General features: G+C 51.1%; 1 protein-coding gene across 4 annotated transcripts in view; it reads right to left on the bottom strand.

Moving 5' to 3' along the window:
- The window catches only part of MICAL2 (microtubule associated monooxygenase, calponin and LIM domain containing 2), a 222154-nt gene that overhangs the window by 184897 nt on the left and 21476 nt on the right, over nt 1-15781 (bottom strand). For all 4 annotated transcript variants that reach the window (XM_042959374.1, XM_042959373.1, XM_042959371.1 and 1 more), the window contains exon 2: nt 9716-9783. The gene's annotated coding sequence lies outside the window, so the exon portion shown is untranslated. The remainder of the gene's footprint in view (nt 1-9715; nt 9784-15781) is intronic.

Below are 15781 nucleotides of genomic sequence, written 5' to 3'. Positions count from 1 at the left end.
GCTAACTGAAGACTTACTGTGCCCTGTCTCCCAAAGGAACTGCACAGTCCACTCAGGGGATCACATTTCAATAATAATTATGGGTAATGGCTGCCGTGACACTGAGCGGTGTGGACACACAGGATGGAGTGACAGGCGGCCTGAAGAAAACCTCAGAGAAGTGGCACCAGAGGCACAGAAGATTCCTGGCCCCTTACTGACCTTTCTTTCCTATGCATTCTTTTCCTCCTGGAGTCCACGCCAGAGGCCACCCAACCTGGCTCTACCATCGATTCACCAGGAAGGGTCTCCAAATACAGCTTCCTGGCCCCACTCCCAAACAGAATCTATGTAGCCTGATGGCCAAGGTGGGGGGGAGGGGAATGCTTTTGACTCCCCAGGGAGTTCTGTGGCCCAGCCAGGTCTGGGAATCACTACCCACATAGAGTTCTGCTCGTTCCATTCACTGAGAACCTGCTTTAGCTGGGGCATCGCCAGGCGCTTTGGAGAGCAGGTGGACAAGTTCTGCGCCCCCAGCTTCTGAGAAACTGCCATCTGGGCAGGGGTGGGGGCAGGGGGAGACAAGCAGTCATAACACAGGGATCGTACACAGGGCAGAGACCAGACTATCTGGCACTTCATTTAGCCTTGAACCCCAACACATTTTTTGTGCATTAATCTTGTCTGGGTGACTCATGTATAAACTTCTTAAGGAAAAGGCCACTGTCCTTTGTCTGGTTCCCTGCATTTCCCAGAGTACCCAGCTCAGTTCTGGGTACACAACTGGCATTCAATCGGTGTCAAAGATTCAAACAATTCGACTTTTTATATTATGCCCCTATTTGACGAATTCAGCCATTAACGAGCCGTCTACTCATTTTTACCGTTGTCATTTCGGTGCCGGTGAGGTGCCCACTCCTGGTAGGTAGGCACTACACATTTGTTGAATAAATGAACCTCTAGCAGTCAACGATCTGTTTCAGGAGGGACAGAACAGCTTATGCTATAACACCTTTAGAGTTAGCTTTTGAAAGCCTCCCAAATTTTTTTCATTTGAATTATAGACCTTGAATTTCAGAATCAATTTCCTGATATGTAATTATACTGCTTTGTCGTTAATACTGTCATGAATGTTATTAGCAATGTAAATAACACCTCTCTGGACCTTGGCAGTCAGCCGGCCTCCGTGTGGCTATGCCCAGGGCAGGGGCACAGGACATGATTGCCCACTCCTCTCATTAAGCATTCCACCCAGCTAGCAGACCAGCCGGCCACACCCCTGACCCCAGTCTCCACACAGGGACCTGTAAACTGCATTCAGCCTTTATAAGCAGGTGTGTGCACCTGCAGGGCTGGGTAAGCCCTGCCTGAGTCAGAAAAGCCCAATGGGCTGTTCAAAGCCTATGGACATGTCAACGCACTTGAGAAGCCAGGATCTGTGATTTCAGTGTGAAATCCCCTGTGCTGTAGACAAGACACATGACCAAACAGGGACACTCAGCAGGAGGTTCTTGGGAGGCCCCAGCACGGGACATTCCACCAAGCGGGAGTGGGCTGGGCAAGCTGGGGTGACCAGAAGAATGGACAGACTCTGCTTTCCTTGGGGCCAGCATTTCCAGTGGTAATGCTGTTGTCATTGTGGTTTGTTTGTTTATTTGTTCTATGCTCTAAAAACAAGAGTTGGTCTTGAGTGGGGACACTTCTGGATGCGGCTTAAAGATCATCTGGCCCTCCCTCTAGGTTCAGTCTAGGGATGGAAGATCTGTGATGCCCTTTGCACCAAGGACTAAAGGGGTTTTCCCTGGAGGGCATGCTCCTTCGTGGAAAGCACTCTGGCAGCCCAGTCTGAGAGCTGTTCCCTTCCTTTTCGCTTCTGCTGGAAAGCAGGAGGATTTATTTGCTGCCTACTTATTTGTCCATACCTTCCCCACAGACACTGATGACCATGTGCCAGGAAAATGAACACAGCTGCAAAGTTCTCAGATGTGACCTTGGAGGAGTGAATAGGCCAGAGGCAGAGCAAGAAAGCTCTGAGAAAGTTTCTCTCTACTCCAGCAGGACCCACCCAAGGGGGTTCTCTGTCCAAGTCAAATACACTGTTATCAGAGAGCAGTTTAGATGTCTGAGCAGAAAAGAGAGAGAGAGAGAGAGAGAGAGAGAGAGAGAGAGAGAGAGAGAGAGAGAGTTTGGTCCATTTCCTCATTTGTGCAGAGGAACTGAGGCCTCCTGGGAACTATTTTCCCAAAAGTTCTATAAAGCCAATGAAGTTTCCAGATAGTAAATACAGAAAGGTCTCTCTGATAAGACAGGGCAGAACGAGTCCCTAAAAGACACTAAACTAATGAACTGACCTCTGAGATTTTTTTTTAATGTTTATTTATTTATTTTGAGAGAGAGGGAGAGGGAGAGGGAGAGGGAGAGGGAGAGGGAGAGGGAGAGGGAGAGGGAGAGGGAGAGAGAAAATGCACACATGCCAGCTGGGGAGGGGCAGAGAGAGGAGACCGAGAATCCCAAGCAGGCTCCACACTGTCAGCACAGAGCGTGATGCAGGGTTTGAACTCCCCAACCATGAGATCATGACCTGAGCCAAAATCAAGAGTCAGATGCTTAAGTGACTGAGCCACTCAGGTGCACCTGAGATTATTGGCTTATTCCACAGGTTATTCCACACCACTGGCACATGACCACGAGGCTGGCAGAGAGAGCAATGTGGACCTGTGTGGAAGGGCACCATGGCTCTGAGGACACGGACACCCAGCTCTCCCAGTGAACACACAAAGGCCATGGTCTGTGAGCTCAGAGATGCTGGGATTAGCGCTCCAGGACCAGAGACTACCCTGACCCCTGCCCCTCACTGCCCCACAGCCCAACAGACATCAGTGCAGGGAGAAGATCATGGGTGGGACCATGCTGCTGATTTTTCTGTGGAGGTTAGGGAGACAGTGTCCTACCATCCCAACATAAGAAAGCTGGGTTGGCTCAACAAAGATATTGGACTCCTCTCTTGGTGTCTGGGCTCATGTTCTGACAAACACATTTGCTAAAATAAGCAGCAGCTGTCTCAGAAAGGAATTTCTCTTTCTTCACACAAAAAAAAAACACAAAACCCAGGAGCTACAGAAGAGACCGATGCAGGCGTGAAGGCTTCGACTCCACATTGCTCTCGGGTTTTTCACATGAAGGACAAGTGAGGCTCAAAGCTCTGTTTCCAAAATGGATTTCCTGGGACAGACCTCCACAAGGATTCATCCATGGAGAGAGAGACCAGGGCTCCCACAGGACTCACTCACTCACTCTCTCTCTCTCTCTCTCTCTCTCTCTCTCTCCGTGACTCCTCCCACTCTAAAGAGCTGATATTTTTAAAGATTCTTGCTCTCTCTCATGGCAAATCATCTGCTTCCTGGATCCTTTTGCCTTGTAAATATCATCTTTAAAAACAGCGATATATTTTCATTGGTCTTTATTTTTAAGTAGCCTTCTCACTCCAGCCCCAGCTCCTGCAGAAAGATTGTGTGGCCCTGTCTGGAATGCAAAGCAGTCCCTGGAGAGACAGTCTGCGCATGAACTCACAAGGGTGTTTGTTATCAGCTTATTTGGCAAGAGGAATCTGAGACATTTTACACATGAACTGTCAGTGTGGCCGGTCCCACTCTGATGCCTTCGCCCTATCAATAAACACCTCCACTGGTGCGTGACACACAAGAGGTAAAAAATGGACACAGTCTGAAAACAAGCCTCGTGCACGTGTCTACAGGGAAAGGTACTTCAGGTGCCTGGAGAATTCATATCTGGAGAATCTTCGCTGGTCCCTACTGAGGTTTCTTTCAACGACTCTTACAGAGTTAGCAAGTGTTTCACAAAAGCCCTTAACCTTCTGGTGCCAACCACGCCCCCTCCTCCCCCAGCTTATCTCTCAGTTAAATGTCCCACCCCTTCCACCCTCAGCGAAGAAGAAAACTCTTCTTTACTTGTAAGTCCTGCATCAAGCCCTTTCATACCACCACACATTTTCTTGGAAGCCTGCTTTCCTATCTACCTAGTAATCTCCTATTCATCCTTCAATTCCCAAGTCCCCCAGCTTGTGCTCAGTGCAGGTATTCTGTGTGAGGCTCTCTTCTCAGTGCTTCCAGAACACTTGATGTGTCTATGACAACAGTTAGAATGGCGGCTGTAACTTCGTATGCACCTGTCCTGCTGTCAGGCCAAGGCACAAGCTCCTGGGAATAAAGGGACTAGGGCTTACTCACCCCTGCATCCCCACAACCCAGCCCAGGACCCGGCATTCAGAAACCGCATAATAAACGTTGGTCGCCCCAATCAACGCCCGGCCCATTTAGCCCCAGCCCTCCCTTCTCGGTGCTAACAGGCCACTTGAGATGTGGAACGAGAATAGGTGGCGGGGTCAGCCTCTGAGCCCTGGCCCCTGTGAGTTCAGTAGCCTGTGTCTGCCTCAGTTTCCTTCTCAGTACAAGTATGGCCACCTCTCAGAGGGCTGCCGAGGGGAACAGACAAGGTAACACACACAACTTTGTGCCCACTCGTGTCATGGAGCTCAGGAGGAAACGTGAAAACAAGTGGGGTCCTACTTTAAAAAAGTGAATGGCTTCCGCGCCGGTTCATGGGCCATTAACATGGTGACAAGGTGGCCAGCCTGCCACCCAAAGTGGCCTCTCTCAGAGTAAGAGACAGGGCAGGCTGCACACTCAATCCACACCCTTAGCTTCAGAATCTCAGGACGAGGCCTGCTTAGCAACAAAGGTGATTTGCATCTGAGTGGCAAACCCACAAGAGGCCACTCCTGCCGAGGCTGGCAGATCTGAGCCTTCATTTCCGGTCTTAAATTAACCTTTCACCCCAAGACATGCCATAAAACAATAATGCTGGCTCAACAGTGGTAAGTCACTAAGTACAAGCCAAACAGCCCGCACATGAGAAGAAGCCTCCACCTCCCCGAGCGGTTGCACCCAGGTTTTATTAGGCCCCCAATAAACAATGAGGTGGCAGCAGTGGGGCCCTGCTCACACCTTAGACAATCAAGCGCAGGGTCAAAGAGAGAAGTGGAAAGTGTGGTGACTGGAACCATGTGAGGAGGCAGCAGGGCACTGGGGGGAAAGCCACTTCATATGATGTTGTTTTTTTAAATGTTTATTTATTTTGGAGAGAGAGGAACAGGGAGCAAGCAGGGGAGGGGCAGAGAGGGAGACACAGAATCCGAAGCAGGCTCCAGGCTCTCAGCCGTTAGCACAGAGCCCGACGCGGGGCTCGAACCCACCAACCGTGAGATGGTGACCTGAGCCAGTCTGACGCTTAACTGACTGAGCCACCCAGGTGCCCCTCATATGATGTTTTTGATACCCAAAGTTGGGAATCGGGAGACCTGGCCTTCATCTCCATTCTCCCACTAGCTTGCTTTCTGGGTCTTGGTAAGTTCTCTCTCTGGGCTTCAATTTCTTTACCCATACAACAGAAGAATTCGATTCCATGTTCTATAGGTTCTTCCCAGCTTTAACACACTAAGATCACAAATCCTAGAGGCAACCCCACCTTTCTCAGCCCTTCCCCTTTCTGTGCTAGTTATCCATCTGAGACATCTCTTAGCTCCCACTGAGCAGGCTTCTACCAACACTAGAACTTTACTGCTCCAGAGTGTCTGGTCAGTCCTGAGCACAGAGCCTGGCTGGCCGAGAAGAGGAGACGCTTGAGGCCGTATTCTTAAGGACTCATCTGGACTCATCTCTCTGGTCAAACAACTCAACTCCAGGTAACTTGTGGCATTCAGAGCTTGGCTATCCCAACAACCCCTGGTCATCTGGGCTGGCTTCTTTCCACTCAAAGATTTTTCTCACTCCCTTCTAATACCACCTGCACCTCCTGGGTTCCTGACTCTCTATCAAAACATTAGACTTTCCCCAAGGTGCTTGGCAAGAGACTAGGGCAGCAATAGGCAGTTCTTATCTGTACTCTGGTATGTCCCAGGGTGGGGTAGGGGAGAGGCTACGAAGGCCAGGAGAAAAGTGTCTACAGAAGCAATCTCCAGCCACATTAGGAGGAGGTGACCTGGAGAAGGTGACAGAGCTAATCACAAGGACAGAGAGAGCACTGAAAAATCACAGAATTCCAGGAAGCTCCTTAAGATGCTACCCAACCCTCGATGCCTCCCTTATCTCCTTAATAACTCTGGGGACAGGTGAAGTTCTGAGTGGCCCAACGCCATGCAGCTAAGCTGTGGACAATCAATACTAGAACGTGGGTCTTGGCCTCAGCCCACTCTTTTTTCCACTCTACTCCATCGACCTCAAGACCTAGTTAGGGTACTCTAATGAGGCCAGTTGGATCCCCTACAGACTCTAAGAAACATGACCCAAGTGCCACTTAGGGGAAGAGCAGGCCCAGAAGATATTTTGATAACTGTCTCCCTGACCCCCCATGCATTCCTTCCCAAGCTGACACGGTTTAATTGTTCTTTCTCCAGCCCTTGCCACAAAATCTTGAGGAGCTTAGAGGTCAGTGAGAAGGGAGGGGTGAGCCCTCCTGTCTTACAGAAACCTGAATATCTAAGATGATCACAAGGTTCCCTCTTCCTCGGTCTAAAGGAGGTCAGTGGGGAAAAGTGGCAGATGGAATTAACCCACTGGAAACCTGGCCTGATTAGGTCAAGAACAGTCATTGTGAGCAATTAGATGGATCATCTGAATGTTTATTACAACGCTAGGATCTGCCTCTGCCAAGGACCTTTCAAAGACCCATGTTGGACAGCTCACCTCAACGTCAGGAGGAGGAAGCTCAGAGTAAAAGATTCAAGGAATTAATTATTCAGTGTGCATGACCCAGTTCCTGGAGGTGAGGCTGAGTGAGAAGAGAACTCACCAGCTCCTTATCATGGCAAGAAATGCAAATACTTCACCGGGTAGTGTTCCCTTTGCTGCCCAAGAGGATCCGTTTATGGTGGAGAGTGCCTCCCGCCTGCCTCCCCAAAAGAGCCAAAGTTCATTCATTCAACAAACAGTTACTGGGCTCCTCTGAAGTCCTATGCCCTCCAAGGATTTACATATGGCTGGAGCTTAGCAGCTTCGAAAGATCATGGAATTTATAAACAGGAGGCCCGGGCAGTGTCCCAGCTCAGACCTTAGGTGGCTATACTACCCTGGGCAAGGTAGAAAATTAAGTTAACTTTCTCATCTGCAAAATGGGAATGAATCCTCCTGCCTTATTATGAACGTGAAATTGATCTTTTTAAAATGGAAAGTCCAAGTAAACCTGAGGTGTAAACAATAATGAGAGAAGCCGCATGCTTTTCCTGCCCTAGAGAAGCTTCTGACCTGGCCATATTTGGAAAATAACCCGAGGTACCTCTGTGGCAAAACTCACATTTCCTGTAATTTGGGCAAAGGTTATGTTTCAATCTGCCAAGCAGAGATGGAGCCTGTGGTCAGTCCCAGTCTCCGGTCGGTATGCCCCAGAAGGTGCAAGAGGGGGCAGAGTATAAACAGAGGACTCAGGACCTGCCTGGCCCTGTATCTGGCCTGGGTAAATGAAAGACCCAGGAAAGCCCTATGACTGAGAGCGGGGGAAAGGCCACCTGGAAGTGTGGTCAGTCAGAAACAAAACTTCATCTCGGCACAACAGGAATGAGTTGGCATACACATCCCTCCCCATATACATTTCAGACAACGATGGAACTCACTGCCCATTGCCCGACCCTTCTCTGGGGACACATTCTATATTCTGTTTCTCTAGGAAAGAGGCAGAATTCTCAGGCCACAGCAGATGGTCTTATCAGGACCTCTTTGCCAGGACACTAAGAATCAGAACTCCTGCAGTAGCTTTTCCCAGGTCCAGCCAACCCCTTCCTGGTCTGTTGTTTAGGATGTCACCTCCCATAGCTCCTCAGTGCCCCCCAGGCCAGCCTCTAAATGCCCAGACCTGGCTGCCTGCTGCTCCTCCCCCACCCTGCTCCAGCCTTGGGTTGGGCAATGATGCTCTCTGATCCCCTCCTCCCCCCCCCCCCCTCCACCAGGACCCACCCCAGTCTCACACCTCCAGGGAAGCCCCTAGAGGCAGGGCCAGTTCTATTCTTCCCTATGTTCCCTCTAACTCAGGGCATTCTAGAAGTCCTTCACCATCCTGGTACTGCAGAATGATAGTCCCAAAATGTTCTCTGGTGTCTACATAAGGAAGGGAGGCCGAGGAGGAAGGGGGAGGAGAGGAAAGATGCCAGACTGGAAGTCCAGGGCCCACGTTCCAATTCTCCATTTGGCACCAGTTAGGTAGGTAACTTTGAGAAAGTATCTTCAGGCCAGGCTTCAGTGTCCCTATCTGGTAATAAGGTGTTTGTGCTAAATAAGCTCTTGGGTTCTCTCTAATTATAAAATTCAGTATTACAGAAACCAGACTAGCCTGGTCATAGGAGACAAGCGTCCTGGTTCTTATGTGCTGCAGCCAGGGCGGGAGCAAGTTAGCTGACTGCCCAGACCTCTGTCTCCAGGTCTATAAAATACGTGAGGCTGATTGGACCACTCCTCCCAGGGAGTGAGGTTCCCACCAGACACTGCGGTAGAGCTTCATGAGCCACAAAGCCCTGAAGAAATCTTGGGGTTTGAATTCCTTGAGTCAACAAACAGCTGCCGATGCCCTGCCACGTGCCCAATACTGGGCCTCCAGGATGGCACTGCCTGGCTCGGACAGGAAGGTTGGAGGATGGGTCGTTGCTCTCAAGGCTCCCACAGCTAGGGAGTGAGACAAACAAGTGAGCAAACCTTAACTCGGCCGGTCATGCACCTGCAGTCTGAACAAAGCACTATGGGAGTGGAGAGGAGGAGGAGGCGCCAACTTTGCCTGGAGAAGGGAGGGAAGCTTCTAGAAGGAATGGCATGTCCCAGATGTGGACGCCTATTCCAGGAGTTGTGGGACTGAAGTCAGGGCAAAGGAGAGAGGCAGAAAATGAGGCTGAGGTCTAACAGGAGGGGGCCTTGAAGGCCACCAGGACAGTGATGTTCAGATTGTCTTCTGGGAGGTTCTGGCAGCACATAGAGACAGAGCAGGGGAACAGAGCAGAGCTGGGGAGAGCAGTGGGGGCTCCCAAGACAGTTCCTGAGGGTGACTATGCCAATCAGTCATTTTGATTCCTGCCCACACCAAGCCTCCCAGGCCCCCAAGCCTGCCTCCGTAGACTTGCCAAATCTACAGAAAGAGGTAAACAGGTCTGTTCTCCTAAGAAGGGAAGCCAAGCAGAGGAAGATGCCGCAATCACATTTTCAAATCTTGGACAAGTGGTGGAGTGCTGTGCAGTCACTCCCTGCAGGAGCTGCCCAGCCAGATTCTTGCCTTGGCACACATCTGGGCCAGCAGGAGACGGAAACGCCATCAGAACTGGGACTGGAGTCGGGACATCTGAGCTGCTGCTCTGACTAAGGGGAGAAGGGGCAGAGTGTCCCCCTGCCCAAAGACCACTGACTTAGGTCCCAGCCACATCTCAGTCTCAAGCCCTGCCTCCCTCCCTCCTCTGACAGCATGGAGGGCTGTGCAATGGTGGGGTGGTTGTCGGTTGTGGGGCAAAGACAGAGACAGGGCGGGAGGGGGGGCGGGGTGTGGGAACGGAGGCCTTCACCAGCCACTGCTTCTCCAAACCGGATCACAATTCACTTGGGTTTAAAGAAAGAGTGCAGGTGCCCTTACACCTTTCTGAAGCCTGACGCCAGCTCCCCAAGGTCAACCCAATGGTAGAAAAGAGACTTACTTGATCCTTAGGCATCACAGTGACTAAAGTCATCTTGCAGGAAGAGCCACGCACAGGTTGCCATGTTCCTTTAAAAACAAGAGCCCGGCAATGAATGTCAGTTACATTATCTTACATTACAGCCTCCTATCTTCTCCCTGCTAAGAGGTCCCCCAGGTTGTGTACTTTGCCCTGTAGTAACACTACCCAACTAGAGGAAATGCACAGAGGATTTCTCTCTGTGCTCCAAGTTTTGCATATGAATAAAGGAATTGCAAGGTGGTTAAACAAATTCCATTGTGTCCACTGTCTGGGCACCCTAAGGGTTTAATCACATCTCTACCTGAAGACTTGCAGAGAAAGTAAGATGGTAAAGATTACTTTAGTAGAAACAGAAAGTGCCAGAATTTCTAAGCTGAAGACATGCTGAAAGTAAGTCAAGCTGGTGTAAAAACTTGGTAATAAGTCACCAGCGTGAAATCTGTCACATTTCCCAAGGTGGAAAGGATCCAAAACACTACATAAACTAGGAAGTTATAAAAGTGGACCATCTGATCATGGCTGAGTTTCCTAAACAATTATCTTGGCTTCCGATGACCACCCAAATGGTTTGGTCACATCCTACCACTTCTGCAGAAAATACCTCTACACCTGTTTGGAAATGGAGCCCAGGGTTAGAAAACATTTCTAAGGATTTACTTTGACTACTCCAAATTCCTGAGAGGTAGCCTCAAAAGTTAAGATGAGAAGTTTGAGATGTGCCAGAGGCAACACACATACTCCAGAGACAGAGGCACACTTCGCTCAACAGGGGTGTGGACCTCCTTGCCCCCATAATCACACATGTGTTCTCTCTATGCACAATGAACTGTGTTAAGCACCTGGGACTTGAGCTCACTTTCGGGAATTCTCAGACTATGAACAGGAAAGTAGCTACTATGTACTGAGCACTAACCATGCATTGAACGCACACTGTTCAACTAGACGTGGTCCGTCTCCGTAGCTCCTCACATACAGGAAGACAGGTCTGGAGAGCAGAAAGCCCCTGCCACGGCTCTGTGGCATTTAAGACCAGGGCAGGCTGACCCTCTGCTCGTGGTCTTTCCCACCACACCGAGGTGGGAGGGGTCCTAGGACAGCCGTGGTGAGCTCCCAGGGCAGCCACTTGGGCAGAGGCTACAACCATGCCCATCGTGATCATCGTTATCAAGCCACACCTCTCGGGCCGTTTGGAACGTGGCGGCTGGCAAACAGGCCAGCCTGCCTCACCCACATTCTATCAGCCTGAGCTGTAGGCTCAGAGAGGCCGGAGGGCTCCCCTTATCTGCCACCTGCTTCTCAAGGGAAGCACACTGGACTGTCCACACAGTGGGATGCAGGTGGGCATTTCTGGACCAGTCTGTGAGGGTCAGATTCCCACACAGGCCTGGGCACATTGCGATCCAGCCAACCCAAGGACGAACTCAAACCCTCTGCCTGACCAACAGTTAAACACACTTCGAACTCCCCTTAAATCCACTAAACCAGAAGGTCCTAGGGCCAAGCACCTCCCTTCCCCTCAAGGGGCCTCAGTTTCCTCATCTGTAGAATGAGAAACTGGACCTAATTGGTGACTCCTCACCAAAGACCCTTTAGCTGCCCCCCTCTATGGGCCCTGACTTTTAGAGCCACCTACAAAGCTAGTCGGTTATTAAAAGACGAATCTAAAGGATTAATCTGCGCCCGGGCATTGTGATGGGTAGTTAGCACGTGCTATCTCAGACAATCCTCCCAGCCACCGTGTAGGGCAGGAAGTACAGTCACATCACAGAGGGCAAAACTGAGGCATGGCACAGGCAAGAGCCTTACCTGGGGACGCGATCAGCACTGGCCACAGCAGCCTGGGACTCCCAGGGGAGCTGGCCTGATGCCATGCCCATGTGTGCTCCCTGACACAAGCGTCCCTTTGTAACAGAACGAGGGAACGACGTCTCCTCTGACACCTGCCACCTCACCAGTCCCAAGCAGAGGCACGAAGTCTCCAGGCCCTTGCAGACCTGACTTGGGTGGTGCAGCAAAGATGTCCTGCCGTATTCGAGTAGCCTCATGATCTCAAGGGACATGAGCGTACCTCAGGGGACCTTTCCCTCTGCTCTAGCTCCATCGCGTCAGGGTCTTCACTGGGGGACCCCAAGCACTTGGGACCACCAGACACTCCATCAATACTTGTCAAATGAAGGAATGAAGAAATCCAGAGGTCAGAGGCATGTAAGGCTTGTCCAAGAACCCCTTGGGGTAAGTTAGTGTGAGATGCACCAAGACTGGCTGGCCCAGAACCACCAAGGTGGCCCCTCATCGGTGTGCCAAGGTCTCCATACCCCAGCCCCACCCCCACCCCCTGGACAAAGGATGAAGGCTCAGATGTTGACCCAGGTCCGCTCTCCATCACAGTCACCGGAGCAAGAGAAGCACCTGAATGCCAAGGCTGCCCAGGGAAGTGGTCCAGGAGCTCAGATCCTGGAACCAGGCAAGCCTGGGCTCCTACCCCAGCTCTGCCACTTTCAAGGAGTCTGATGGTCGTAGACAAGTCACATAATTTCTGTGAGCCTCAGTTTCCTATCTAAAAATGGGACTCCTGTTGGTACCCACTCCGCAGGGTGGTTGTGAAGAACAAGTGAGGTATTGCTGTTAACAATGCAGCCCAGGTGTGTAGTTCAAAGTGCTTGGAGGTGACGTCTATGCATTGTATCATCTGGGTTAAAGCGGGTGGTTAGGAGCACATCTGGAGTCCTCTGCTCGGGTGCAATGCCAGCTCTCCCTACTAGCTCATCATGGGACCTTGGGCAGATTGCTTAACCTCTTTGTGCCTTAGCTCCCTAGCATAGAAAGTGGGATTGATTGCAACGATTAAATGAGTTTACGTAGGTAAAGACCTTAGAAGAATGTCTGGCACAAAGTAAGCACTCAAGAAAAGTTAGCATTGGGGTGCCTGGGTGGCACAGTCGGTTAAGCGTCCGACTTCAGCTCAGGTCACGATCTCACGGATCTCGTGGTCCGTGAGTTCGAGCCCCGCGTCAGGCTCTGGGCTGATGGCTCAGAGCCTGGAGCCTGCTTCCGATTCTGTGTCTCCTTCTCTCTTTGCCCCTCCCCCCTTCATGCTCTGTCTCTCTCTGTCTCAAAAATAAATAAAAACGTTAAAAACAAATTAAAAAAAAAAAAAAAGAAAAGTTAGCATTATTCTTAATTACTAATATTACAAGCATCCTTCTCCCTTTGTTCCAATACAGATTCCACCCCACCTCCCACTCCCCAGCCACAGAGATCGGCATGGGACTCAAGACAGGTTCATCAGAGAACCTTTACTCCTTGGCCACAATCTTGAGTACAAAGGGTGTGTACCTGCTCCAAGTTGGGCCAGGTTCTAATCTGAAAAACCTGGGAAAGGCCCAGTCCTCAGAATGCATGGAAGTGTGTGCAGGGTCAGCTGGGAGCTGCCTGCAGCCATGGACTGCTGAGCAGGGATGCTGGAGGTCACCTGCTCTCTCCCTAGGGCTGGATTCTGCAGCATTTCCTTTGGGTCTTTAAATCTCCACTAGAACCTTCCAAGGCATCCCATTTTTGCTTAAGCTCATTCAAGTTGGGCTCCTGTCACTTGAAACCAAGAGTCTCAACTAACAATAGCACTCAGCAACTGGCCGCTTTATCATCGCTAAATCCCACCCAGGAAGTAAAGCCAGCTGCACACTCTCAGGGAGCCCCAGGCAGCCAAGGAAAAGCAAACATGTGCAGCAAGGTGTCTCTGCAAACTGAGGTCAAAGGAGGCCTCTGCAAGCCCCTGGACCAATGCCTTTCCTGGCACAGGAAGATGCCAGAACCAAACATGTGAACAGCCCAGTCCTGGCATTCGTGGATGGGAACCCAGGCTCAGACGTGGGTCCTCCTCGCCATGAGCATTTTCATGGGCTTCACTGTGGTTCAGGGGAAAATACAACTCCAGGCAGTTGCTTGAAACAACTCTTCGGGGGAGGAAGGAAGGGGAGTAAGAGAAGGGAAACCACACTGAGCCCTTCAACATGTGGCTCTTTCCCTGGTGCAATCGCCTTGAACTTTCAGCACAGTCCTAGGAGCTGGATGCTCATCTGACCCACTTTCCAGTTGGGGAAACGGAGACGCAGAAAGCTGGATGCCTAACTCAGCAAGGTCACAGTGTTCGTGCCCGATGCCTGGTCCGCCCGCCATGCCGCCACCTCAGCACGCTCTGGTCCTGAGCCTGAGACCTCCCCACACAGGCCCCTCTGCTGCCTCTCACCCCTGTGCTAAGACCACCCAAGCAAGATGGTCCTGGGCCACTGCCCCCTCATCTACCACCCGCCCTCCACCCCTGCCCAGAGACAGCTTCCCAGAGGAAGGGGCTGCCATAAGGTACTGACAGGACAGGTAGCATCATGGATATCCGGAGTGAGTCCCTGGGCACGTTTCCTTCTCTGCACATGAGTTATTTTCATCTCCAAGAGCCGCAGTGCGATGCTATGGAGACAGCATGTCTCCGGGGGTTTTAGCCAGGCCACACCTGTTAGATCCCGGGGAGAGTTCTGTGGGTTCTGGGGTTTTGTTTTTGTTTTTTTTTCTCAGTCACCGTTCCCAAGAGATGCTGGCTTACCAGGTGCAGCTACAGGTGCAGTCCTGTGCTAAACCCCGTCCCGTTGTCTCACCGCCTTCTGGGCCATCACCAAAGACAGTCTCCTGTACCCCAGGCCTCCTAACAGCAGCCTCTCGATTCCCTCCAGGAAAGGAAGCTCTATCTCCACATGCGGTTTCAAGAGTTTTAGAGAAACAGAAAACAACAACAACAAAAACCAAAACCCCGGCCTGGGAGCAAAAACAAAGAACAAAAACACACTGATCGCCTCCCCGTCTCCTGCAGCCGTTAGCCGTGGGGTGAACACGCACACCAGCACGCGAGGTCCCCGGAGCCCGACACCGAAGTCGGCACAGGCAATAAAAGGAAACAACCAGCGGAGTGAGGACTATGGAGACACAAACGCCAGCTGGTACAGACGGAGACTCAGACGGAGACTCAGACGGAGACTCAGACGGAGACTCAGCCGGAGAAGGTAGCTTCCAACATGTCGCCCTGACTACAGTAAGGTGGAGCAGAGTGGCCTTGGCCAGGTGAGGGCTGCACCTGTGGGCGTGGGGGAGCTTGGCTAAGCCATTCCCAAAAGGCCTCTCCCACTGACCCTCACAGGCACACATTTCACAACGCCACATGCTGCCTGGAGCCCATCTGCCAGCTAACGGCCATTCTTTTTGTTTTCTAGCAGCCCCAAGTCACAGGGGATTATCCAGGCAGGTATTTCCCTTACTTCTCTTTTTCTTTTCAAAGTTTGCCGTATAAATAGCTCTGCTATTTAAAAATAAATAAATCAGAAGGAACCGGCTGATTTTCCCTCAGGGCATGATTTGGTTTCACGCACTGGGCTAGGTGCAGGCTACACAGCTCTGCTTGGTGTTAGAGGGGCAGGCAGTACACTGGAGGGTTCTGCTGGGTCAGCTACAAATCTGAAAGGGGCTGGAATGCTCGAGAGGGTCCCATTTCCCCCCTCCCCCCACTCCCACCCCAACCTGGTTCTCTTTAAACCAGCCAGGAAAACAACCATTCAATCAAAATTTGCTGAGTGCCCTGGCAGAGGCTGTGAAGAATACCCAAAAGTGAGGGAAACGGGGCTGGATGTGGGAAGCAGAGACAGTAGAAAGAACACTGTGGCCCCCCCCAATGCCAGCCTCAGTGCCCATGTGTCCTGAGACGCTGGACGACTCATTTCAGCACGTAGGTTCATTTGTCCCTCTTTCTGGGTTGAGATCTACCTTTTAAAGTCAGGGTATGGATTAAACAAAACAATACATGGCAAAGACTGTTAAAGGCTGCCACGTGAGAGCCATTTACTGCGAGCCAAGAGCTGCATGCTAAGTACTTTGCACGGATTATTTCAGCAGAACCTTACAACTTCCCTGTGAGGTGGGGACCACATCCTCAAGCTCAGAAGAGGAAACTGAGACTCCAAAATCAGAGCACCTGCCCCAAGTCACCCAGCTAGAACATACACC

The sequence above is a fragment of the Panthera tigris genome, chromosome D1, assembly GCF_018350195.1.
Source record: "Panthera tigris isolate Pti1 chromosome D1, P.tigris_Pti1_mat1.1, whole genome shotgun sequence".
In the NCBI taxonomy this organism is placed as follows: Eukaryota; Metazoa; Chordata; class Mammalia; order Carnivora; family Felidae; genus Panthera; species Panthera tigris.
This window is presented reverse-complemented; position numbering and strand designations above follow the sequence as displayed.